A 17,475-nucleotide genomic window follows, 5' to 3' on the forward strand; every position below is an offset into this window, starting at 1 on the left:
GTTCTTTGGAGGAGGTCAGTCTATTTTCAACTGATTGAATGAAGCCATGTGCATTATTGCAGGTAATCTTTATTCAAAGTCTACTGATATAAATGTCAATCCCACCTAAAAATGCCTTCACAGAAACATCCAGATGTGTTTGAGAAAACATCTGGGTACCATGGCCTAGCCAACTTGACACAAAATTAGTCATCACAGTGTTTATTTCTGCTCCTTCCAGGTACCAAATGAAATGATAGTAAAGGAGGAAATGAATAACTGTATGTTGTGGGTGCAGAACAGAGGGAGATGCTAAGAGGATAAGAGAATGTGTTACAAGGTAATGACCTCTTTGGGAATCTAGAAAGGCAACCAAAAAATATTTATATATAGAGAGAGGGGGGTGCGGGGAATAGGATGAGCAGGATTCATTAAGCAAAAGAAAGGAGAAAATGAGTTCGGTAAAGGCAACTTCTACTTTCTCTCCCCAGCCTATGACACTGGAACAAGACATAAATTTAGGGAAATGGCATCAATATAACACAGTTTTATTTTGTTTTATTTGTCCATTTTCAAAACCAATGATGGATCCTCTTACTCAGTTGCCATGATAACCTAAAAATCTGTTGAGCCTATGTGCAAAGAATTAACCATCTGGTTTTCAGCAGACGAGCAGAAAACAAACATGGACACTCTACCTTTCCCAACTGCCTTTCTTGCCAAACCATATATATCTATGATATGGTTCTTTCTCTGCTTGCCTGAGACAGTCCTTTGGGTTGCTGCTCCTCTGTCATTCTCCCCCTCTACTAGAATCACTGACATCTTCTCTTTCACCAGCACAGCCTTACTCATCATTTCATCAGATCACTTATTTGACCTATGATAGTTCCAGATAAAAGTTGAGACCCTTTGCAGCATCCCAAACTTTCGTTCACCCTGCTTTCCCTTAAATAGGGATGAATGGTTCTAAAAATGGTGACAGGAGCATGATGTGCTCCTTGCAGATGACAAACTTGAACATGTTACAGAATCTCAAATGACTCCTCAGAAAATTCTACAATATAACCTTAAAGATAAGAGGTATTACATTCTAGTTCTTACTAACTGTAAGATTATTGAAGGTATTATGACATTATCACCTTAGTTATCTCTGCATCAGTGATTATTCTGAATTGGGTGTCTAGTACATACTTTAGTTGATAAAACAGACATAAATTTCTCATTAATTTAGAATATATGACTCCTTTTTCCAGCAATGACCTCACCTGGGCATCTAGGGGTAAATACTAATGTCAAGCAAAAAACTCAAATGTCATTTAACTTTTATGAATGGAAAGTAATTGTTACTACAAATGTTTGGTGACTCTATCAGAAATGTTTTATTTTTAAAAGATTTTTAAATTTTAAAATTATTTCATGAGAGAGAGAGCACAAGCAGGAAGAGTGGCAAAGCAGGCTCTCCTACTGAGCAGGAAGCCTGACACGAGGCCCAATACAAGGCTGGATCCTAAGACCCTGGGATCATGACCTAAGTAGAAGGTAGATGCTCAACCCACTGAGCCACCCAGGCAACCCTCAGAAATGTTTTAATATTTGGATGAGAATATTCTTAGAGGCCATTATATCACTTTTCCTCCATTCCACCTTAAAGACAATAGTTCATATATCATATAGTTATTATTTTTGTCAGATTTTAATCTAGCACTAAAAATCTATTGCCAATAATATAACTTGAGTGTTTTATTTATCGTCTTTGAGTTTTAGTATCAGAGCAGTGAAAACTACCAAGTAGCATTATAACAATTTTTAACTGTTAATTTGTTTTGTTTGTGTTTTTAAGGCACACTAGTAAAATTGACTTTCAACATGCTGTACATATTTTTACTTAAAATTTACCATAAATGATCAATATAAAACAGAATATTAGTGAATATGGAAGTGTTCTGGGCATCAGTAAGATTTTTATTTTATTTTCTCTTTCTTTTTCTCTTTGTCATCATATGATCTAGGATCTATAGCAGAGAAACACATAGAATATGTAATCCTAAAATTTGGGGACCACATGCCTCTATAGCCAGCATTATCCTTAGCTTGGACAAATCTTACCTGCAAAGGGGTCACTGAAGAATTAAGAGATTAATTGATCCAGTCCTCTCAATCATATTACAAGAAGTGCAAACACACTGCCTTGCCACTGCTTGGAGTCTCGAAGGATCTGAATTGTCAAAGCACTCTGCCTGCGTTGGAATTCACCACCTCCTTCAGAGCAGCCTTGAGCTGGTCTGGGCATACTGTCTTTGCCTCTCAGATCCACAGATCCTATTCTGTGTCACAGGAGGCTGATGTGCACTGATTGCATCAACTGATTCCCTTGTCATCTGGTTTCCAGTTGAGTTTAACCAATAGGAAGCACCACTGGGAGATTGGAGTCCCTTGGCTCCATCCAGGTTGGGTCATGACACTTCTGCTGCATCTTCTTTGAAAAGCCATATTTCTTTTCATGTAGACCTTTTCTACAGCTACAAGTAGCTCTCTCTGGGTTCCATTAATCATTTCTTCCACTTGCCCATTAGGATTTAAGTGTGCCAATGGTTCCCCAGTAGTGTTAGCCCTTGAGTAATCTACCCTTCATTGGTTTCCTTTAACCCTGTCTATACTGCAGTAAAGACTTCCTTTATTAAATGCTTCTCAATTACCCTGCTTGAGTGTGCTATTTCTTTCTTTCCTAGAAACACGCCTGTTTCTGTCAGAGACTGGGGACTTAGACTTTGGTCCAATCCTAGGAAGGCCAGGAGATCCAATGTAGGTATTCATTGTCATCCATTACACAGCGTCTGCCTCCCACCAGCTCCCTGGGCTTTGTAGTACGAATTATTTACTTTTCATGTTATCATTTTAGGAATATATATTCCTAGAAGTGCTGAAGCCATGGCTGGCTGTAGATCATGATTGTGAACAGATCACCGCAAGCCTCCTGAGTTTTATTTGTGAACTTATATTTCATGCTTGCAAGTTTCTCTTATGTTGTTGGCCCAAAGAAGCATTCCGCTCACCAATCCCCTGCTTTTTCTCAGCTTTTATGTTTCACCACCTTGTCAGCCCCTCACTGAAAGAAAAAACATGCTTGTCAAGGTAACACTGAGATCCAAAAATGAAGAGATTTTAGGCAGCAAATTAATATTCACTGCCCATACTCAGCTCAATTTCTTATAATAATTTAGCACCACATATGGTAGTTATGAATAAGCATTGATAAGAGAAGTTTTCTAATCTTTTCCACATGATCCAGAAGAGAATGATTTTTAAAACTTGACTGAGCCAATAAATATTAATAGTTCCAAAAATGGGTCCAAAACTCTAACCAATGAAATTTGGAGTTGGGGATTTGCTTTGTTGCAAAGTTACATAGAAGTGATTCTTAGTATTATCATGTTAGAGTCGTTGGTCTCTGGACATCCAAAGGGTTCTTGCTGCAGAATGAAATATCTAGAAAGACAAAAGAGATGATTACAAAGACCTTTCATTCTAAAAAGCCACAAATCAAATTAGTAGGGGAAAAGAACGAAAAAAATCTTTTCACTGTTTATTTTCTCATTTTTCTTTTGTCTTTTCTTATTATGAAAAGCAAAGGTGGCAGGCAGAGGCATGTGCACACACAAATCCAGAGTGTCTACAATTCCTCAGCATTGATTGAGATTTGCCTCTATTCTAAAACAATATCCCCAAACATGCAGAAAACAGATACTAGCCTCTTCAAAAATGCAATTGAATCAGACAACTTGAAATCCCAACAGAAAAGTTCATTTGAGAAATTGTGCGATAACAATAATCACCAGCAATCAAACAGATTCCTTCAAATCTTTGGCTAACTGGCATCCAAAAAGTAGCAAGAAAAACAACATAGTACTATTGTTTTTCTCATCCCAATTTTTAAAATTTATTTTTCAAAATTCACAAGGACCCACCAGTTATTTTTATCTGTAAATTTATTGAAGAGGGAACCCTTTAAAATATAGCTTACAAATGTGTGTGCCATAGAGTTAAATGCTTGAGTATTCTGGGTTCACTTGAGGATGTTAGTTTTAGTTTTACTAAGAAATATGGGCACAAGAAAAAGAGAATAAAACATCATGACATGGAACAATTTATATTGTTTGGGAACCACACATTTATGTATGAACTATAATCTCAAATTATATATCAGAGTAAAGGAGGATGACTAAAAATGTTTAGGAAAAAATAAAAAAGACCTATCACATGGTAGAGGAAAACTGCTCCTATTTTCTCTAATTTTTAAAAATAAGCCGGGAAGAAGGAATATTGTATCACAAGGACAATTAATGTAGCAGAAAGGGAGTTGGATTTTCGTCCTAGATTTCCCATGAACTAGTTAGTTGAAGGACCCACCCTGAGGCCTCATTTTCTTCAGCCCTAGAATTTGGAAGAGGAGCAGTGAGGGGGTGGACCAGATGATCTTTAAGATTGCTTACTGAGCCAGAATCAAATGTATTCTAAATCTATCGTAAGTTCCATTTCACACATACACACACACAAGAGATAAAAATGCCAGTTGTTATCTTTTTCCTAAGGCTTTGGTTTTGTTTCAGACCTTATTTTGGAAAGGGAAAAAAAATCACAGATGAATCACTGCAAATTATGATACCAGTCATGGATCTTATCAAAATTGGCGACTCATCCATTTTCAGCAGTTTTGCTAGCCATGGGAAAAATGCAATTTCTTTCTCTCCTTTATCCAAAGGCCAAAGGAACATGATTGCATCTTTTCTCCAATCTATAAAAAAGGCTCTGACCATTCTTTACTGCTTTGTGCATTTTCCTACTTAATCCATGGGAATAAAATTGTTCAAGTCGATTTTGAAGTCAGTTTTTTCAAAAGATAAATGTTCATGTTTGGATTTGCTGGTAGAGTAATAATAATAATATAATAATTATAATATTAAGTATTTACCCTAACTTGTTATTATTATTAGTTATTTTATGTCCAGCTTAATTTTGGTTCATAAAAATGCCAATTCTATGTAGCAAAAAGAGCACTGAATTCTAAGCTAAGAACGTAGATATCTGTACTCATCTTTGCTACTAACAACTGCGTGACCTTAGGCTTGTCATTTACACATTGAGCTTTAATTTCCTCACCAGTAAAACAAGAACACTAAGAAAACCTGTCACATATAATTCCCAAGGTTATTGTAAAAAATCAAGTAAAATAATTATGTAAAACCACTTAAGATTGCTAAGCATTATACAACTAATATTTATACTAATTATTTCCTTACTTACTTTGATCTTCGACGATTCTGCTCTCAAAGGAGTATTGAGATTCTATACGTATTCAAGACGGGATTTACTGTTAACTTTAGAACTTTTATATATTTTTTGGATTTTGGGTTGTTCAGTTCAAAGCTCAAACACATCTACCTAACCCAGAACTACTATTGACAGAAAGTGTGAAGAAATAGTCTCACGGCTCAGTTAGCATGCTGATAGCTACAATGTACAATACTCCTAAGTGTCCGTGACTCGCTTATGTGTACAATATTGACATAGCTTCTCAAAGATATGAAATCTGGTGGTTCTGCTACTCTCCTGTGTCCCTGCAGGTGAGAAATCTTGCATGTTGAAAGCAGTATAACTGTGATGGTGATAATTTTAAAAGAGGGCAAATTTTCAGACGTCACCTTTATTAACTGCAGTGCCATCCAAAACTTAAATCTTTCCCATTCAGCAAAGTGACGATTTTTCAAGTTTCCCTGGGCCTCCACAATAAAGGGAGTTTTTGCTTATTGAGTTCACTGCCAGGAAATAAACTTGAGAGTAGTGATTGCCATAGATCTATGGAGAGATTAAGAGTTTGCAAAGATGGTGGAATATGCAATAAGGTGGCAGTTCCATATGCAGAAGCACAGTGAGAAAGTTTCTTTTAGCTTTCTTAAAGAAAATCACAGTAACCTGGAAATTTAATAAAGTTCCTTGAATATAAACAGTCTGGGGAATTATTGGTTTTGAATTACTGGCAACAGTGAAGAGGGTTAAATACAGTTTCAGAATGAAAATTAGTTTTATTTCGTCAGGAAGTGAGTGAGCAAAGAGGTGCAAGGCAAGAAAAAGAGAGAGAGAGAAGATCACTGGGGCCGATACAAAAAAGTGCAACCTAAATTCAGAGATGACAGAGCAGGTGCAGATTTGCAGTGTGGCCACCACAGTGTCACCTACAGCTGAGGATACCAGAGAGGGAGAAAGAGAGAGAGAGAGAGAGAGAATGTAAATGTGAAGCAAATTTATAGATGGGTACTTTACTACTTGAGTTCTGAATGAGATCTGATCTTTTCTCTCTCCCACCTTCTTTAATGCTCTCATTAGAAATAGCAGAAAGAAATAAAACCTTTAAAAGTCATGGTTCCTTCTTTCCTGCAGCAAACATTGTCATAGTACCATTTTAATGAAACTGAGTCACCCCAGACTACCTTGCTTTCAGTGTTGAAGTTTGGTGCTCAAACCACATGCCCCAACATATTTTTTCTTGCTTTTCTTTTGGTTAAACACAAGTCCACTTTCAAACCAGGTTCACATTCTTCCTCTGGCTCATTGAAGGAAGTGTCAGGAGGAAGGCTTTACCTTTTTTTGTTCCTTGCATTCGGATATCCTGTTGCACAACTAGGTTTTACAAATTCATAAGGTTGGAATGACCTAAAGGGTCATTTCAAGTACCCATTATGAAGCTGGAATCAAAAACTCAAACTCAAAATCCAAGGTCATTAATAACAGCACTACCTAAGTCACTTAACTAGTTCTTTGAACTTCACATCATTCCCTCACCTGCAAATAGGGATAAGCCTGTAGTATAAAGGGTTATTTTGGGAAATAAGTGAGATGTTGTAACTAAATTTCAGAAAAGACATTACACTAAATGTCAGCTTCACTTCTACCTACTTACTACTCCTTAACTCATTTACGGGAAGAACTACATCTAGAGACCATTGAGTAGGGGTACCTGGGTGGCTCAGGGGTTGAGTGTCTGCCTTTGGCTCAGGTTGTGATCCTGGGGTCCTTGGATTGAGTCCTGCATTGGGCTCCCCAAGGACAGCCTGCTTCTCTCTCTGCCTATATCTCTGTGTCTCTCATGAATAAGTGAATAAAAATCTAAAAATAAAATAAAAACCATTGAGTAAAGAAAAATTATTCTGTGTTTAAAAAAATTCCTTAAAGACAGAAGTCACACACATTCACAATAAGTTTGAATAAAGGCAAGGATTAAGAAGTAAATAAACCTGTTTCGAATCCCATCTCCATGCTTGCAAGTTCTTTGAACTTTGATTCTCAAGTCTGTCTGAGCCTCAGTCTTCTCTTCAGATCCACTGATGTTTCCTTGACTATTAGGTAAGATCATTTACTTAAAATGTATTATTTCGTTCATGTAACAAAATGTTTGTTAAACAGCTACTGTCCTAGGCACTTGGGACTACATCAGTGAATAGGATAGAAATCTATGTCCTATGCAGGTTTTAGTTGTGGTAGGATAAGATAGACATCAAATAACACATAGAATAATATATACGGCATGCTAAAGTTACAAATGCTATAGAGAAAGGTGTAATGGAGATTGGGGGTTTGGCAGAAAGTTTTGTGGAGTGAAGGGAGGGAAAATCATGTTATCATGTTATTGGGTTAAATATGATGTTCAAGATATGGCTTGTTGAGAAGGTAAAATTTGAGCAAAAACTCAAAGAAGGTCAGTAAGTCAGTGATAATGTGATAAGGAGAACATTCTAGGCAGCAAGAACAATTAAACAAAAGCCCTAAGTGCCGGGAGGCCAATAATGATTGGAAAGGAGTAAGCAACAGGGAGAATAGTAGAGGAGAGATAAGAGTGGCAATAGGGACCAAATCATATAGGGGCTGTCAGGCCATTGTGAGGATTTTGACATTCAGGGAAATGGAGACCCTCTGGGTTTTGAGCAAAGCAATAATATGATCTAATAAATGCTTTAAAAGGATCTCTGAGCTGCTGTGATGAGATTTCTCAAATTTTCTCAAATGTAGGGACATGAGTTAATAGAAGAACAATCAGGAGGAGAATATGGGAGAGGAATAAAGCAAGTGACAACAAGGGAATGGTGAGTTGAAAAAGTCTAGGTCTAGGTTGAGGGAAAGCCCATAAGATTTTCTGATGAATTGAATATTAAGAGTGAGAGATAGAGAGGGGTTGAGAAAGATCCATAGATTTTTCACATTAGGCATCTGGAAAAATAGAATTACCATCAATTGAGATGGAGAAGACTACAAGTTGAGCAAGACTCTAGGTAGAGACAGAAGGAATTCAATCTGAGCATAAAGAACTTCAAGTGCATACTACACACCTAAGTAAAGATGTCCGAGGGATAGCTGGACCTATGAACTAAAGCTCCCAGAAGAGGTCAGGTTGGCAATTTCAATTCAGGAATTATCAGCACTTAGAGATATCTAAAGCCATGAGACTAGGTGAGATCCACAAGCAAGTGAATGAAGCTAGGGAGGGGCAGGAAAACAGACCAGTGGCCAGTGAGGTAAGGGAAAGGCTGGGGAACACATCTGGAAGCCAAGTCAAAGAAAGTGCATCTAAGAGAAGGGCACAATCTATGATTACAAATGTAACTAATAGGTCACGTTAAGATGAGGAGTGATTTGGCAACATAAACATCACTGCAACCTTGACATGAGCAGTTTTGGTGGAGTGGTGACAGTGGTGAGGAAAGCCTAACTATGCTGAGCTTAAGAGATAATAGAAAATTTTGAGAGAGAATAGATGTTTTCTCAAGGAGTTTGCTGTAAAGGAAGAAAAGAAATGGAGTGGTAGCTGCTGTGAGCAGTGCAGTTAAATAAAGTCTTTTCTTTTTTTTAATTTTATTTATTTATTTATTCATGAGAGACACACACACACAGAGAGAGAGAGAGGCAGAGACACAGGCAGAGGGAGAAGCAGGTTCCATGCAGGGAGCCCGATGTGGGACTCAATCCGTGGTCTCCAGGATCGCGCCCTGTACCGAAGGCAGGTGCTAAACCACTGAGCCACCCGGGCTGTCCTAAATAAAGGCTTTTCGATGTGGAAGAAATTATACTATGAGTGTTGATATTATGTGTATTAAGCTCTTGGAACAAGGCTTGGTAGCTGGTATTATCTGTACTCCTCAAGAACCCGTTTTCACACTTGGTAATCTTGGCTGTCAAAAAATCTTTGCGTATTGATACTTCCCAATGTCTAAGTACCTGTGGATATAAGCAACAAGGTTGGCCTATGACTGAAAGGGCTGAGGAAGCTCGACCTCAAAGCAAAGTCTTTCCCTGTGTTGCAGAATCTCCATTCCAGTCACATTATTTCAAGGAAAAATACCCAGGAGAGTTACCATGTTGGCCTCTAACTCCACTTTGGAGCTGCTGCGCCTATACCAAGAGACATATACTTTCCCTGAAATGTGTCATTATTTTCTTCACATGACATCAATGTGTTTTCCCAGAGAAACGACATGGTGACGCTCATACCCTGAGCTTAAGACATCCCACACTCCTCGAGTATATTTCATTCACACTACAGTTGAAATACTATGGAAAGAAGAGGAGCAAAACTAGAGGGAATGCGAAAAGTAGCAGAAAGGGAATGTGACTAAGTAAGTGAGAAGAAGAGTCCTATGTGAGTGACAATCGGTGATTCACCTGATGGAAAGGAATAAGATAATTCCATTGCAGTGGCTGAAGTTGATGTAGAATTAGGTGGATGTGAAAAGCATCTGTTGGTTTTGTCTATCCAGTGTCCAATATCCATTTTCTGGTAGTAGCCCCTTGATAGTCCCTTGGAAACTATCACTGCTACAGGCTTAGTAGAATATAGATCTAGTTGTTGCGCCCTCCTTTTGGTAAGCTGTCACCAAAAAACCCAAGGTGAACTATTCCTCTTGGTGGAAGTGGCACCAGGAGAGGACATAATTGCTCTTATCTTCTTGCCATGGGAATTTCCTCAAGAGATGGTCTATTAAGACCTGCTTCCCAGATCCAGGCTTCATCCTCAGTGGGTGTGCTCTGCTATGACTGTACCATTTGTTCATACAGTTACCTGGCCATTTGGTGTCCGCCATGCTATAACTATCATTAAATTTTTTGAGTATCAACTTCTAGGTTGCCCTGGTCCCTGCCCATGCCAGGGCTCAGTTCTTCAGCTCTTTCTTTATATCTTAAAAATCATTTTCCCTTCCTTCTTTTTTCCTTTCTGATTAAGCACAGCTACTTGCCATGTATTTGCAACCAAAGAATGCTAGAGAGAGACTGGACTAGTCTGGAAATCCAATTGCTACTGTCAACCTTCAAAATGACTTTTTAAGAAACACACCTATTAGTAGGTTGGGGTCTGCCCTTGGATACAACTTTAGGTTTTTCCATTACTTTTCTCACTGGCTTGATAGAATCTCTCACTACTGGCTAACAATGGGAATGACCTATGAATCAGGGGCTGCTTCTCTTGCTCACCAAGTCCTCAATGACATGTCAACAGATGACTGTTTAAAATTCTTTTCCTTTATTTGCTCTTAGAACCAACAATAATTATAAAATAAATGGCCCTGAAACGTGTAACATAAATAGAGAAGGATTCTTGAAATCTTTTGTATATTCTAGACTGCCATGTGGGGGAAAAAGAGATCCTTGTCTATTAAAAAAATCTTTTTAATATATAAAATGGAAATTACTTGTCTAGATGCCACTCTAAGAGCCTTTTGCTCTTGGCTATGAAACCTTCATTTGAAAGCCTTTTCTTTTGAATTCTCTGCCACAGTTTTATGGGATGTTCAATGTAAACAGATGCCTCATATAAACTTCATTTTTTATAGGTAGCTAATATACTAATATCCTACAGGGATAATTTAAGCTCCCAGGTGTCCAGGTTTTAACTAGGCTACAAAGAAAATTTAGCCAAGGACAATAGGACAAACTACCTAAGCTAGAAATGTCATGGCTCTTTCATGAGGCACCAGGATTTCAGGAAACTTCAAAATAATGTCACACAAAGAACAATCTGGCTAGGGAAGAGACTTCATTAACTGAGGTGATTCAAATTTATAGATTATGTTGGGGCAATTTAGAAGCAGGGAATCCTTGTATATTTTACTTATAGACATACTTCCACATTGAAACTTGGAGCAGTAAAATGTCTCATAATGTGATGGCAACAAAATACCAACTCTTCTTACCAGGGTTATTGTAGTCTGAAAATTCAGATCAGGATCCATGCTATTAGAGAGTATATAATCCAGAGTTAGACTCAGAATACTTTACACACACACACACACACACACACACACACACATGCACACAAACACGTTATATTTCTGCATGTAGTGAAGTTCCTATTGAGAAGAAATTTAAACCTTTGCAGGAGAAACCACCAGCCAAGCTTTATACCCAGAAATTGGCTGGAAGTAGATCTTTGGCTCTTCTCTAAATACAAAATACAGTCCTTTGTTAGTAATTCAGACATAAGACTGAGAGTCACCCCTTGCCCTGGTGTAACAGATCCTTTTATAGCTGTCTCTCCATTAGAGCACAGAATATCCAGTTCAGAATGGAAAGGAGGTTGATACACTGGCATTAGGGCAAAGAGCTTTCTGGAAGAAAATAGTCCCTTGTCTTTAAAGGCTGGATATTCTAAGAAGCCCTGCAAATGATGAGTTCAGCAACTGAAGTCTGCCAAAACAAAGGTGATGGAAATAGGAAGTTGGAGTGAGGGCTGATATAATACCTGTGCAGCATCTTTCCACAACGAGAGATTCCCTAGGCACAGAAGTGATGCTCCGGGGCAGTGATCCAGTGTGTTAGTGTGAACTAAGAGACTAACATGCAAGCACGCAGTAAGAAGCAGGTGAGTGAGGAGTTTGCCACTAGTAGACCACATGGCTGCAACAGAAGTAGCAAACATCTATTAAAAGGGGAGCCAGACAGACGTCCAGAAGTCCTCTCCAGTGCTCTCTAAGGTGCAGTTTGGAAATAAAATAAAGTCTTTCAAGAATATGAATCGCAGGAAACCTTGACAATTTGGGCATGCAGATGGACTGAAGAACAATTGCTGGATTTTCTCCTAACCTGGCATGGTAGCTAATTTTATGCATTGACTTTTCTAGGCTATGGTGCCCAGCCGTTTGGTCAAGTACCCGTGTAGATGTTTCTATGAAGGTTTTTTTGTAGATGCAATAAACATTTAAAATCAGTTAGCTTTAAGTAAACATTACCCTCAATAATATGGGTGGGCCCGTATCTAATCTGATTAGTTAAGAGCCAAAAGAGTGAAAATTAAGGTTTTCTAGAGAAGGAATTTTGGCTCAAGACTATAATATAGAAATTCTGCCTGAGTTTCAGCATCCCAAGCTGTCCTATGGATTTGGGGCTTGCCAGTCCTTGTAATAGCATGAGCCAATTCCTTAAAATCTCTCTCTCTCTCTCTCTTTCTCTCTCTCTCTTTCTATATATAATATATATGTATATATATGCATTTACACATATGTATATGTGTACATATAGAATATATACATATATATTATATATATTATTTTCTTTCAGTTCTGGAGTTGTCTATTTTCTTTTGATTTTAGAGTTCTCCATTTCCTCACTAGACTCACTATATATATAGTAAACCCTGACTGATACACCTAGGCAGGTGAGTACTTGAATGATTGTTTGGAGAAATGCAAAATACATGGCTGTGTGTGAACCCCCAGCTGGTGAGACAGTCCATTTTGATTATATACATACGCAGCTGATAAATATAGACATATTGTTCTATCACTATGTCGCTTAAACACTCGCATGCAGTTAAAATGATTTACAAAGAGCTGCACATTTTACCAATATAAGAATCACTCCTTTTTTGTAAGTAACGTCCCTCATCTCTCTCTTTTAAAGTACATTTTCTTGTAAATTATCTTTCTAGCACTATTTTCTACTTGAAACGAAACTGTAAGAAAGGGGAATCCCAGGCAGGCTCTTCTTGTACTATGTATTTAAATAACCCCAGAGCTTTGGCAAAATTCCTAAATTCTCTTCAAGTTTCAGAGACAGGTAGGTAGGTACCCAAAAAGGCTTGGGCAGAGTGAGCCTAGCCCATAAACTGAAAACTCTAGGACCAATGAGAAAAGACAGAGGGCTATTCACCTACAGAGAGGAAAAAAACAAAATTCAGAACTGAAGAGACCAGAGACCTTAAATCAAATGTATTCATTCATTAAAAATCTATTCAGCACTTACTACACAAGAGTGTAGTGTATGTTTGGTGTTGAGGAGGAATGTGGGAGGGATGGTATACAGCTTATTCCCTCAAGGGCTGTGAAGTACGTATTGTAGTCCCAATTTGTGCATTAGAAAACTGAATATGAGAAAGATAAGAAGTGTGGTGGTTCTAGAATATATCTGTAAAGTAAGTATAAAAATAACTGTAATGCAAGATAGAAACTATAAGATCTCATCCAGGGAGGCAGTTGAGAAGAGTGCTTTTAGGGAAGCAATAGTAATGTGCTCCGAAATCCCAAGATGCAATGATGCCTGCAAACAGAACATAGATACCCTGAAATCAGGGCCAGATTAAGATCTTTAGAGGCCCTAATCCCCAAAGAGATTATGGTGGTGTCCACCTCCCTCCAATATTATAGTATATAATTCAAGACAAAAGAGTACTTAAATTTTTAAGAAATTAAAGAAATCTGGCTAAGTTCTGATTGTTTTTGCCATAATGATTACTTTATTACTTTTCTCAAATTAGCACATCTTGGGGGAGGTGCTCCTCTTTCAAAAACAGTCTTGGGGAGGTGCTCCTCTTTTGCTTGTTCATTAGAGTTATTCTTGGGCTATCTACATGCGGATGAATAAAGTTTTATTGACACATGGACACACTCATTCACTGACGCATCATCTATGACTGCTTTCCCACCATGATGGCAGAAATATGTAGTTGAAACAGAGGCCAATGGCTCAGAGACAAATAGGGCACTTCAGCATGGTAGAAATACAAAAAAAAGGTGTACAAGTGGTATGTGCTTACCTGGAAAAATAGGCTGACAATCTCATAAGAGGCCTCACGGAATGGCAGTTAGTTAAGCAGGTAGTTATTAGTTACTTAGTTTACAGTCATGAGCACAACTTCCCTCTTCAGTCTGCCTCATGGGAACAGATCACCCAAGGCTTGAATGAAAGTTGCCTGAAGATCATGAAACTGATGTGTATATAAAGTCTGTAATATTTACCAGACCACTGGTCCTATGACTATCCCATCCCCACTTCACCACTATAGAGGCAATCATAGCCAAACTGATGATCAGTAGGTTGCTTAATGATCAGAGAACCAGAAGTAGGGGCTGAAATGAACTGTAATAGCAGCAGATGGAGAGAGCCTACGAGAGCTGTCTCATACACACAGGGATAGCCTTGTCAATGGAGACAGAATTCTGGTGCATGGTTAGGCACTGCTGGGGTTTGCCCCTGTAAAATGCCTTTTTCTGTGTTGCCAGCCTCCCTTCTTATGACACATTCATTCTTTAGAAATCTGAATCTATCCATCAAGGTTGCAGTCAAGTTTTGCAAACCTAAGTCTCTGGTATGTTTTTTCTCTCTAGGTCAAGATTTGTTCTCATCTGTTGTTTTTCTTCCTTAATTTTCAAGGGCATCTCTGTAGTTGTCGAGTTCAACTTGGAGGAGTTGATGACTTTTTTTTTTTTTTTCTTTTCATCCACACAAGTTGAGAGTGGATTCAGCTATTCTCATTGTCATGCACCTCACCATGTGAGCAATTACTTCCTCAGGAACTTGTTTGGTGCCACAAGCATGTGTTCACCTATTCAGGAATGTAGACAAAGAGCTCATTTGGAGGCCCTAAAACCTTATCAAATCCTGATTTATATAGGTAACCACATCAAATAACACATATAACACATCAAAATCCTGCTGGGTAGTGATAGTTGCTAAATAAACCTTAATGTGTCTTTCCTGACTGACTCCGATTTGGAATGCACAGCTCTCTTTCTTATATCTTTGGGACTGTAGCATCTCTGCCTTGGTGGTACAGCTGTTGGCCCTGCTGACCACGTCTAGTCTATTTTGTATGGCATAGTACACCTGGATTATTGGGAGTCTCAGTCATTTCCTTGTCCCTGTGGTCAAGAATTTAATGGAACATTGAACTGATCATTTAGCAATTGCCTACTTTTTATTATGTTGACATGGGGCAGTTTCGGGTAATAGTTGCTCTTTGGAGAAATGTTTGTAAGGCAAAAAGGTTAACCTTTCAAATGTTTTGAAAGATGGAAGAAAGAAAGAGAAATAACATTTTCAATGCCAGTCATTGTGTTATGTACTTTCCACACAAAGTATCTATTTTAAACCTCAAAGCACACACCTATTTTGGAGATGAAAGTTGAAACCTCTGCTAAGTTAAAATAACTTGTCTAAATTCTCAGAGCTAGTGAGTGGTGAATCCAGGAATACAGGCCCAAGTCCACCTTACGGCATGGTCTGATCTTCTGCTTGTGTCATACTGCGTTGCCTTTTTTCAACACCAGTTAGCTAGTAAAGATTGGTGGCTCGTGAAGCCACTGATGCATTATAATGAAAAGCATCTTGCATAGGACTTGTTTTCGGTTTTAGATTTCAAAAGTACACCATCACTTCCATAGCTGTGCCTAATACTTTCTGGAATAGAGTGGAAACCAACAACATAGATAAATTGACATTTCTATTATATTCCTGCAAACCTAACTCTAATAGTCACCAAGGAACATCAGCTACAGTCAGCATTCATTCAAATAATACAGTAGATATTTATCTAGTACCTACTAGGGGCCAACCATTTGTCCTGAGCTTTATAAAAAATTTCTTGCCACATATTGACCTAATGCCTGAACACACTAGCTGCACAATGGCCAAGAAGCCCAGTATAGGGATGGACAAAATAGGAGTTTTGAACAATTTGGGAAAGAAACTGTTTTATCACAGATTTTTTTTAATGTATACTAATAGCTGAAAAGCACTGGAATATGATTAAAACCTATTAAACACAAGTTTTGCCCTCTATTGAGAACCACTGACACCAAACCAGCCCAACAGAGAAATCCTGTTTGGTACTTAATGCTCACGTTTACCGACTTGCAAACACTGAACCATTTCCAGTCAAGAGTCAAGCAGCCCTTGGCACTGACATCAGCACTTGATGACATCTCCGCGGCCCTTCTTGGAAGCTTTCTTTCTGTCTACTGACTGGCTTCAGGGGTGTGGCAGCTAGTACCACCTACAATGTAGCAGAATATGAAACAACTCAGCTATGAATTAAGAGTATTGACTAGGAAGAAACCAGAACATTATTTGCTCTCTGAACCTCAGTATCTTCTGGAAAATGGGAATGGTACTCCTGTCTCAGAAAAGCATTATAACATAATTTTGAAATAAAGTTGGTATAATGTTCATTCATTTAACAAAAACATAATCACACATTTACTATAAACCAAATACTATGAAAGGCACTGAGGAGACAAGAGTAAACAAAACAGACAATGCTTTCATGGGGCTTTACATGGGACAAACAGAGGTTCGCCGAATAGTCACAGAATGAGCTAAGCCATTAACATTTGTCACATGTCATAAAGAATGCTATGAAATGCAGCATGCTTTGGGAATATTAAAAAAAAAAACAACAACAACCCTGTGGCAAGGTGTTTAGCAGTCCCTCAAAAGATGCCCATGTCCTAATCTCCTGAACCTGTCTGAATATGTCATCTTGCATGGCCAAAGGGACTTTACAGATGTGATTAACTTGAGAATCTTGCGAGGGGGAGAGTATCTTAAACTATCCAGGTGGGCCTAACTATAAGTAAAGGGTTTTGAAAAGTGGAAGAGGAAGACAGAGAGATGTTTGATTATAGAAGAGGAGGCTGGAGCAATATGATGTGGGGAGAACTGAGTCTGCCATTACCTGCTTTCAAGACAGGAGTAGGAGCACAAGCTAAGAAATTCGGGTGGCTTCCAGAAGCAGAAAAAGGCAAAAAACATTCCCTAGAGCCTACAGAAAGGAAAGACTATTGACAACTTGACTTTATCACAGTGAGACCTGTGTCATACTTTTGACCTACAGAAGAGCAAGATAATAGATTTACATTATTTTATGATACTAAATTTCTGATAATTTGTTACAGCCGCCATAGAAAACTAACACAGTCCTACACTTAATGGTGGTGGTGGAGGTCAGGGAAGCGTAGGTAGTCAATGGAAGCCTCTGAGGAATTTAATGGAGACTTGAGCGTTGACTTGGATATAGATGGAGTGCCTAGCCCACTAATACCTGCTCTTCTGTCCTCATTTCACACCCCTCAGCCTGGCTCTGATGCCCATGGCCACCTCTGGTGGCAGCTGTGCTCTCCTGAGACAGCTGGTCCAGGAGGTCACACTGCTAGCAAGATCCATGAAGCCAACTAGCTT

This window comes from Canis lupus, chromosome 23, assembly GCF_011100685.1.
Source record: "Canis lupus familiaris isolate Mischka breed German Shepherd chromosome 23, alternate assembly UU_Cfam_GSD_1.0, whole genome shotgun sequence".
Classification (NCBI taxonomy): Eukaryota; Metazoa; Chordata; class Mammalia; order Carnivora; family Canidae; genus Canis; species Canis lupus.